A 10,159-nucleotide genomic window follows, 5' to 3' on the forward strand; every position below is an offset into this window, starting at 1 on the left:
ATGACATGTTCATGATGTGAGTTTTGCTTTTGCTGTAAAGCCATTCTTTATTTGAAAGCAGAACTTGCTATGCATTTTTTTCCCTTTTCATGTAAATATGTATATATTTATTTATGTATATTGATTTTATGCTTATTGATTGCAAGACTTTAATAAACAAAAATTGGGAAGAATGCTCCTTACATTGGCAGTCAGTGGGAAGAATACTCTTTACATTGTCGATCAGTGGGAAGAATATTTCTTACATTGGTGGTCAGTGGGAAGAATGCTCCTTACATTGGTGGTCAGTGGGAAGAATGCTTCTTATATTGGCGGTCAGTGGGAAGAATGCTCCTTACATTGGTGGTCAGTGGGAAGAATGCTCCTTACATTGGTGGTCAGTGGGAAGAATGCTCCTTACATTGGTGGTCAGTGGGAAGAATGCTCCTTACATTGGTGGTCAGTGGGAAGAATGTCCCTTACATTGGTGATCAGTGGGAAGAATATTCCTTACATTGGAGGTCAGTGGGAAGAATGTCCCTTACATTGGTGATCAGTGGGAAGAATATTCCTTACATTGGAGGTCAGTGGGAAGAATGCTCCTTACATTGGTGATCAGTGGGAAGACTGCTCTTACATTAGCAGTCAGTGGGAAGAATGCTCCTTACATTGGTGATCAGTGTGAAGAATGCTTTTTCTATTAGTGGCCATTGGGAAGAATCACCACCTTACTGATAGCTAATAAGATCCTTGGTGTCAGTTGTTACTTATATGATAGGCTAAAATGCTCATTGCTTAAGGAAGCCCTAGCACCCACTGGAGGAACCATAGGGTTCCAAGGAACCCTGGTTGAGAAAGACTGGTTTAAACAGTAAATATCCATGGAGGTAGCCAAGGTAGGGGTTCCAAGAGTGGTCTACTTTATGTAAACCTCTCCCTCTGGTGAGCATAACATCTTAAGTAAAGAATACTTTTTTTTTCTAAATGAAAAAACAGCCTATTTAAACCTCTCAAATGAATCCTACACTAAGAAATACACTATATAGCTAAACGTTTGTGAAAACCTGATCATCGTACCTATGCTATATGGCCAGAAGTATGTGGATATCCCTCCTTATATCCTTATAATTAAGTTTGGGTATTTCCAGTGAAAGGTCCTATTAATACTTCATCATACAAATATATTGTAGACAACTGTGCTCTTCCAACCTTGTGGTAAGAGATTGGTGAAGACCCTTTTCTGTTCCACCACGACTGTGCTCCTGTGTACAAAGCTAGCCCCATAAAAAAGACATGGTTTGATCAGTTTGGTGTGGAGGAACTTGAGTGTCCTTCTCAGGGCCTTGACCTCAAACCCTACTGAACATCTTTGGGGTGTATTGGAATGCTGATTGCCAGACAAATTTCTTTTTTGGTGCCCAATGTGGAGCTCAGCTTGTGAGCCAGGTCTTCTCATCTAGCATCAGTACCTGACCTTGCAAATGTTCCTTTGGCTGACTGGACACAAATTCCCACAGACATAATCCAAAATGTTGTGCGAAGCCTCACCAGAAGAGTAGAGCCAGCTCCATAAAGACATGGTTTGACCAGTTTGGGGTGAAGGAACTTGGCAGTCCTTTCCAAAACCCTGACCTCAACCCTAATGAACACCCTTTTCTTTTCCACCATGACTGTGCCCCTGTATACAAAGACAGCTCCATAAAGACATGGTTTGGTCAGGTTGGTGTGGAGGAACTCAAATTATCCTGCACAGAGCCCTGACCTCAATCTTACTGAACACCTTTGGGATGAAGTGGAACCCCGATGGTGATCCAGGTCTTCTCATCCAACATCAGTACTTGACCTCACAAATGGGCAAAAATTCCCAGACACCCTCCAAAATCCTGTAGAAAGCCTTCCAAGAAGAGTGTAGGATGTGATTGCCACATATGGCGCTTTTCCACTGCATGGAACCGAACGGTTCGGCTCGCTTTTGCGCTTTTCCACTGCATGGTACCGCATGGTACGGTGTTGGAACAGTTCGGTACGGTTCGGCGGTGCTTTTCCACTACCTGGAACCGAACGGTATGGCTCGCTTAAACAGTACCACCTCTGTTGTGGTTCCAAGAGGGCCGTACCGGTACCATATCCCACAATCCTTTGCATGCAGCCTTGACTGTTTGTCACTAATAGCCACTGATTGGTCAGAGAATCGTTGTTATCCCACCCACTTTACCTTAGTGGAAAAGCAAACCGTACCAAACTGTACCGAACCGTTCCAACGCCGTACCATGCAGTGGAAAACCAAACAGAGCCAAGCCGGGCCAAGCAGGGCCAAGTGGAGCCGAGCCGGTATTTGCAGTGGAAAAGTGCCATTAGTAGGCAACTTCTCATTAATGGCTTTGGAGGGGGGAAAGGGGCAATTCAATATTAATGGCCATGGTTTTGAAATGGGATGTCTAACAAGCTCATAAAGGTATAATGGGTGGAGGAACAAGAATGTTCTTCACAGAGCTCTGACCTCAACCCTACTGAACACCTTTGGACGGGTCTTCTCATCGTACCTGACCTCACAAATGGACACAAATTCCCATAGACACCTTCCAAAATCTTGTAAAAAACCTTCCGAGAAAAATGGAGGTTGTGTTATAAGCACAAGGAGGGCCAACTTTTTGGTTTTTGACTGAGTTGTACATCAAGCTGATAAAACTGTGATGGCCAAGGTTCCTCAAACCTTTTGCCATATAGTGTATGTAGGTGGATACTGTTAATGTCTTCTAAAAGTGTAAGTTCCCTTACTTTCCTGCTTACCCTCTGGCTTCATTTCTTTCTATATCAAGGATTTAAAAACAAGTATGAAGATTGTGAGTTATGACATCACAGGTTGCATGCATGTGTTGGAATTTACAGCCAGGAACGGAAGAGCTCAGCAATGCCAGCCTTCAAATTTCTCTCAACATAGGTTTACCTTCATTGTGTGATTTTTTTTTTTTTTAAATAATTAATTGAATTACCGTATTTATCGGCGTATAACACGCACCTCAATATTTGGAGAAAAATTTCAGGAAAAAAGCTTAAATTTAAAATAAACAGCTTTGAACATTTTTTTAAAATCAAATGACATCTCACCAGTGCCCATGAATGCAGCCTCATCAGCAGTCTCCAGCAATGCAGCCTCTCCAGCAATGCAGCCTCATCAGCAATGCAGTCTCTCCAGCAATGCAGCCTCTCCAGCAATGCAGCCTCTCCAGCCATGCAGCCTCTCCAGCAATGCCCCCTCTCTAGCAATGCAGTCTCTCCAGCAATGCCCCCTCTATGGCAATGCAGTCTCTCCAGCAATGCAGCCCCGCCAGCGCAGTCTCCAGCAATGCAGGCTCGCAAGTGCCGTTGACACAATCCGAATCTGTTTTTAAAAAGGCTGGGAAACAGCGCGGAGAGCAGAAGGGGGCGGGCCAGGCCGAGGAGAAGGGAGAACGAGCGCTCGTTGTCATAGGAAGTCCCGCCTATGATAGACGTCACACGTCTCGGCCGAGGAGGCGGAACTTCCTATGACAGCTCTTCCTTCCTTCTCCTCGGCCCGGCCCGCCCCCTTCTGCTCTCTGCGCTGCTTCCTGGCCATTTTTTTAAATATCGGCGCATAACACGCACTGCTGCTTTTTCCTCCATTTTTAGGAGGAAAAAGTGCGTGTTATACGCCGATAAATACGGTATTTACTTTATTAGGATTGTAACATTGTTTAATGTACATAGTTTATTTAAATGCATTTGATATTTTTGAAGGTCTTTTGTAATTAAGAGGTATCTTTTGATGAAGCAACAACAAACCGGCCTATGAATACTAGTATGAGGATAGAAATGCACCACACATAGCACAATTGGTAACAGACAACCAGAAGAGGCACAGATTGGAAAAACCTTAGCTATATGATAGCCAGTGTGCCCATGGACATTCTGGTATTTAGATCTGTATTTTAGAGTGGCATTCAGGGGCTTAAAAATACCCTAAACCAACATTCCCAAAGCAAAGTATTGGTGTTTTTTATGCTGCATTTAAACATTTTTGCTCATGTATACAAATGGCATACAATGCAACTGTACTCTTTTGGAGTACAAGAGCTGCCTGCATCCTAGAAACATAGAGCATTAGGTGGCAAAAGGCACCTTCATCCTAGCAACAGAGAACACTGGGTGGTTTCCAAGAGAAGCTGCCTGCTTCATAACAACAGAGGATGCTAGGTGGGAAAAGTCACCTGTATGCTAGCAACAGAGGATGCTTGGTTGCAACTGTCGCTTGTATCCTAGCAACACAGGATGCTAGGTTGCAAAAGTCACCTGTAACTTAGGAATGGAGAACACTGGGTGATTTTCTTGATAACCTGCCTGCTTTCTAGCAACACAGGATGCTAGGTTGCAACAGTCACTGAAATACTAGCAACAGAGGATGTTCGGTAGCAACAGTTGCTCGAATCCTAGCAATGGAGAACACTGGGTGGATTCCTTGAGAACCCACCTGCTTCCTAGAACACAGGATGCTAGGTTGCAACAGTCACCTGTATACTAGAAATGGAGAACACTGAGTGGGTTCCTTGACAACCCTCCTGCTGCCTAGCAACAGAAGATGCTAGGTTGCAACAGTCACCTGTATTCTAGCAACAGAGGATGCTACGTTGCAACAATCACCTGTATCTTAGCAATGGAAAACACACTGGGTGGCTTCCTTGAGAACCTGCCTGCTTCCTAGCAACACAGGATGCTAGGTTGCAACAGTCACCTGTATACTAGCAATAGAGAACACTGAGTGGGTTCCTTGACAACCCGCCTGTTGCCTAGCAACAGAAGATGTTAGGTTGCAACAGTTAGCAATGGAGAACACTGGGTGGCTTCCTTGAGAACCCACCTGCTTCCTAGCAACAGAGGGTGCTAGGTTGCAACAGTCACCTGTATCCTAGCTACATAGAATGCTAGGTTGCAATATTTACCTGTATCCTAGCAATGGAGAGCACTGGTGCCTTCCTTGAGAACCCACTGCTTCCTAGCAACAGAGGATGCTAGGTTGCAATAGCTGCCTGTATCCTAGCAACAGAGGATACTAGGTTGCAACAGTCGCCTGTATCCTAGAAAAGAAGAACACTGGGCTGCTTCCATGAGAACCTGCCTGTTTCCTAGCAACAAAGGATGCTAGGTTGCAACAGTCACCTGTATCCTAGCAATGGAGAACACTGGGTGGCTTCCTTGAGAACCTGCCTTCTTCCTAACAACAGAGGATGCTAGGTTACAAACAGTTTCCTGTATCCTAGCAGTGGAGAACACTGGGTGGCTTCCTTGACAACCTGCCTGCTTCCTAACAACAGAGGATGCTAGTTTTTTTATAGCTGCCTGTATCCTTGCAACAGAGGATGCTAGTTTTTTATAGCTGCCTGTATCCTAGCAACAGAGGATGCTAGTTTTTTATAGCTGCCTGTATCCTAGCAACAGAGGATGCTAGGTGGCAACAGTCACCTGTATCCAGGAAAAAAAGGATGCTAGGTGGCTTCCTTGAGAACCGCCTGCTTCCTAACAACAGAGCCACATGTGTCCTACCAACTAAGATGTCTCGGCGGCTTTCTTGAGAAACCAACTGCGTCTTAGAAATGGAGGATGCTAGGTGGCCTCATTGGGAAACCACCTAGCATACCAGGAACCAATTGTGCACATTTACGCTGTACACTCGTATAACATTCCAAAAGCATTTACAAACATACAGCGTACGGAAAACAGTTTACAAAGCTATTTAATTAGTTATTAGCACATATCGATAAAAATAATCTGTCAAGGGCAAACACGTTTCACACCACAAAGCACTTATGTCTCCAGCAGCCAAGTTTCCCTGGAAATTCTGATAAAGGAGCAATAATGTCCATTAGCATAATAAGGTATGAAGAGTATGAAGAGCTCAGATTTGATTATTTGTTTTTTTGCACTTTTTTTGCCTTAATCCACACTATAGAGTTTGTGATTTGTTGTATTATGTTGATGAAAGTCTAGGCTGCGTAAAGTTAAAGCACAACTGTTTTGTTTTTTTTTTTTATTTAAATCAGCTCCAGCTGTAAAATAAAAATTGTGAAAAAGACTCAGTTTGTTTTCTTTAAAAAGCAACCACAGCTTGGGTAAAAAATAAGCCTATCCTCCCGCCAGCAAGTTGCAGAGGGATCTTTGCTCTCTGTTAGAAGCAGTGATCTCTCTGCAGAGGTCAGACACTCCCCCTGCTGAGTCAGAACTAAAGCTCTTCAATCAACAAAGCTCATGCTCTCTGCTGATTGGAGAATTCTAGCTCTGACTCTGCAGGGGGTGTCATGTAAACAACCTGCATTCAATGCAACTGTACTCTTTTGGAGTATAAGAGCTGCCTGCGTCCTAGAAACAGGGCATTAGGTGGCAAAAGGCACCTTCATCCTAGCAACAGAGAACACTGGGTGGTTCCTTGAGAAGCTGCCTGCTTCATAACAACAGAGGATGCTATGGGGCAACAGTCACCTGTATGCTAGCAACAGAGGATGCTAGGTTTAAAAGTCATCTGAATCCTAGCAACGGGGAACACTGGGTGGCTTCCTTAGAATCCACCTGCTTCCAAGCAACAGTGGATGCTAGGTTTCAACAGCTGCCTGTATCCTAGCAACAGAGGACGTTAGGTTGCAACAGTCACCTGTATCCCAGCAATGGAGAACACTGGGTGGGTTCCTTGACAACCTGCCTGCTTCCTAGCAACAGAGGATGCTAGGTTGCAAAAGTCAGCTGTATTTTAGCAACAGAGGATGCTAGGCTGCAACAATCACCTGTATGCTAGCAATGGGGAACGATGGGTGGCCTCCTTAAGAACCCGCCTGTATCCTAGCAACATAGGATGCTAGGTTGCAATAGTCATCTGTATCCTAGTGTAGCACCCTCCTAGGTAGGTGCTAGAGAGTGAATATAGTTTTTGGCTCTGTCTGCCTATCAGAGGAGCAGCAGGTAAATTCTATATCGCTCTGTGCTTAACAGGGAGCAGGATCTGTAAGTTAGGTCTGCTCAATGTGCTCAGTGTGGGATTCATCTGGTCTGGGGGAGTGTCCCCAATGGTCCAATGGGGAGGCACATTGGACAGTGGAGGAAACCTGGCCTATGGGTACACAGGCTTTGATACAACCCCAGTGATTGGCACAGACTGATAGTCTCGGTGCATTGTGGGGTGTGGTATAAAAGCCAGGAGCAAATGTGCTCGGGGTCTTTGGCTGGTGAGCAGAGTCCCGGAAGTAGGGTGGCGGCTGTCTCCTCTTCTGCAGCAGTTGGTGTATGGTCACAGGCAGTCCACCTGGTGAGCCAGAAGGAAGGAGCTGAACCCAGAGGTCCAGGAGAGGTGACTAGAGAGGTTGAGACACTGGAGAACCTGGAAAAACAGTATCATGAGTACAGGGGATCGTGTCTAAGGGCCTGACCTGGAAGGGGGATCACACGGGAGTAGAGTAGTCAGAGGACGGGTGTCAGCTGCTGGAGTGAAAGGGGATGCTAGGCGAGTGCCCTGAAGATAAGTGCTAAGCAAGTGTCTATTCAGGAACTTTACCTCAGATTCATCTAGTGGCAAGGTGAAACTGCGGCCTAGCTGCATCCTCAGATAGAAGTCCTCAACATTGTTAATAGTTCACGCTTTGGAGTATCCCACTCTTCTCTTCTCCCATCCCCATATAAAATAAAAACAACAACCCCTAGACTGTTCATTGACTGAGCCGGAGAGTAAAGTGTTGAGTTTCTGCATGCAGTTGCTACCGATAACCCAGAGGGAAATTCAGCAGCCCTCAAGGGGGCAGTGCTACACTAGCATCATAGAATGCTAGTTTGCAACAATTACCTGTATCCTATCAATTGAGAGTACTGGGTGGCTTCCTTGAGAACCCACCTGCTTCCAAGCAACAGAGGATGCTAGGTTGCAACAGCCGTCTGTATCCTAGCAATGGGGAACACTGGTTGGCTTCCTTCAGAACCCACCTGCTTCCAAGCAACAGAGAATGCTAGGTTGCAACAGCTGCCTGTATCCTAGCAACAGAGGATGCTAGGTTGCAACAGCCGTCTGTATCCTAGCAATGGGGAACACTGGGTGGCTTCCTTCAGAACCCACCTGCTTCAAAGCAACAGAGGATGCTAGGTTGCAACAGCTGCCTGTATCCTAGCAACAGAGGATTCTAGGTTTCAAAACCGGCTGTATCCTAGCAACAAAGGATGCAAGGTTGCAACAGTCATCTGTATTGTAGCAATGGAGAACACTGTGTGGCTTCCTTAAGAAACTGCCTGCTTCCTAGCAACAGAGGATGCTAGGTTACAACAGTCCCCTTTATCCTAGCAATGAAGAACAATGGGTGGCTTCCATGAGAATCTGCCTGCTTCCTAGCAACAGAGGATGCTAGGTTGCAAAAGTCACCTGTATTCTAGCAACAGAGGATGCTAGGTTGCCACAATCACCTGTATCCTAGCAATGGAGAACACTGGGTGGCTTCCTTGAGAACCCCCCTGCTTCCTAGCAACAGAGGATTCTAGGTTGCAACAGTCACCTGTATCCAAGCAAAAAAGGATGCTAGGCGGATTCCTTGAGAACCGCATGTTTCCTAACAACAGAGGATGTTAGGTGGAAATAGTCGCCTGCATCCTAGCAACTAAGACGTCTCGGCGGATTACTTGACAAGCCAACTGTATCTTAGAAATGGAGGATTCTAGGTGGCCTTCTTGGGAAACCACTTAGCATCCCAGGAACCAATAGTCACATTTACGCTGTACACTCGTATAACATTACAAAGCATTTACAAACATACAGCGTACGGATAACAGTTTACAAAAGATGTTGCTGCCAACATATTTCCATAGTCCTATGTGCATAAAGGCTTCAACATGTATTAGTTATAACACAAATCTATAAATATAATCTGTCATGGGCAGGCTGAGACCTTGAACATGTTTCACACCAAAAAGCACTTACGGTAATTATATCTCCTTATGATAAAGGAGCAATAATGCCCATTAGCATAATAAGGTATGAAGAGTATGAAGAGCTCAGATTTGAATAATTTGGTTTTCTGTACTTTTATTGCCTTAATCCACACTATAGAGAAGAAATACTTACCTTGAAAATGTATTGTCCAGCGCTGCCATCTCAGGTGTGGGCAGCTTGAAGCCAGCGCGATCCTCTTCTGTGTCCTCTTCCGTCTTCTTCGGTCCCACGATGCACTGCACCGGCCCCGCCGTCACTTCCGGGTCCACAGCGTCATCCCTGCACAGCTTCTGGGCATGCCCAGAAGCTGTTTAGCAAGGTATGACGGTGCCTGACGAACTGACGTCGGGGCCGGTGCAGGCGCATTGATTCCTGGGAGCGATGACGTTCAGCTCCCAGGAATCATTGCAAAGCCAGGAAGTGACGAATCGCCGTGGCCGTCGAGGGGAGGAAGAAGGAAGTAAGGAAAGTATATTTTCTTCTATACAAGGTAAGTAAAAAAAAAAAAAAAAATTGTGATTATCCATTTGTTTTTCAGGTGACCCGGAGCGAGAAGATGGAGGTAAGTATAAATTTAGGGTGGAACTCCACTTTAAATACAGTAGGAGGAATGTCCACATCGTAACAAATTCATAGCAAGAGGATGAATTGCAGCCTCAGTGAGGGCTCTGGTGGGGCCTGGCAGGAGCCCAGGCTGAGGCTGCCATTCATCCTCTTACTACGGGTTTGCTACAATGTGTGGCACATAGACATTCCTCCCGCTATATTGCCGATATGAGCTCTGTTACTGGCCAGCACTCACAGTGGTCAGCTATTGATTCATACCTCTAGCCTGAGTGGAACCCACACCTTTACAGTTAGGACCTGCAACAAAACTTAGCTTACACAGAGCTATGGACACTCCTTATGTGACAGCGCTAGTGCTGGGTGATTGGCCTAGTCCAGACTCTATTGTACTGGGTATTGTTTTTTCTACCAGCAGCTGTAAGGAGCATTGGAGGAGCATGTTGATTATGTGCTGTGCAGAGAAAAAAAGGGGAAAGAGGAAATTAAAGCAAACCTATTTCTTTAAGTTGGCCAAACACAACTCAAATGTTCCTGCTGACACGCCCAGGCTTGACAACCCTAAATTAAAAAATTGAAGGAGGGGAGCTAAAAGAAAGTCAGCCAAGGAGTGACTGCAGCCAATCTGCTGCAGTCACTGTTTGG

General features: G+C 45.4%; 3 long non-coding RNA genes across 5 annotated transcripts; 2 read left to right on the plus strand and 1 right to left on the minus strand.

The window, feature by feature from the left end:
- Positions 1 to 4,484: 4,484 nt before the first annotated feature.
- LOC309563747 lies at positions 4,485 to 7,881 on the minus strand. Its single transcript, XR_014225738.1, has 4 exons — positions 7,820 to 7,881; positions 6,559 to 6,729; positions 4,981 to 5,202; positions 4,485 to 4,553 (listed from the first exon to the last, which is right to left on the minus strand). It is a non-coding gene; the product is annotated as an uncharacterized lncRNA (long non-coding RNA).
- On the plus strand, positions 4,687 to 5,459 carry LOC309563746. 3 transcript variants are annotated; one of them, XR_014225735.1, is made up of 3 exons: positions 4,687 to 4,804; positions 5,011 to 5,239; positions 5,413 to 5,459. It is a non-coding gene; the product is annotated as an uncharacterized lncRNA (long non-coding RNA). The 3 variants fall into 3 exon arrangements; XR_014225736.1 differs by lacking the exon at positions 4,687 to 4,804 and adding an exon at positions 4,821 to 4,882; XR_014225737.1 differs by lacking the exon at positions 4,687 to 4,804 and adding an exon at positions 4,828 to 4,923.
- LOC309563745 lies at positions 7,800 to 8,555 on the plus strand. The gene is made up of 3 exons (XR_014225734.1): positions 7,800 to 7,894; positions 7,984 to 8,154; positions 8,373 to 8,555. It is a non-coding gene; the product is annotated as an uncharacterized lncRNA (long non-coding RNA).
- Positions 8,556 to 10,159: the final 1,604 nt, after the last annotated feature.

The sequence above is a fragment of the Pelophylax lessonae genome (genome assembly GCF_965119305.1).
Source record: "Pelophylax lessonae genome assembly, chromosome: 9".
Taxonomy (NCBI): domain Eukaryota; kingdom Metazoa; phylum Chordata; class Amphibia; order Anura; family Ranidae; genus Pelophylax; species Pelophylax lessonae.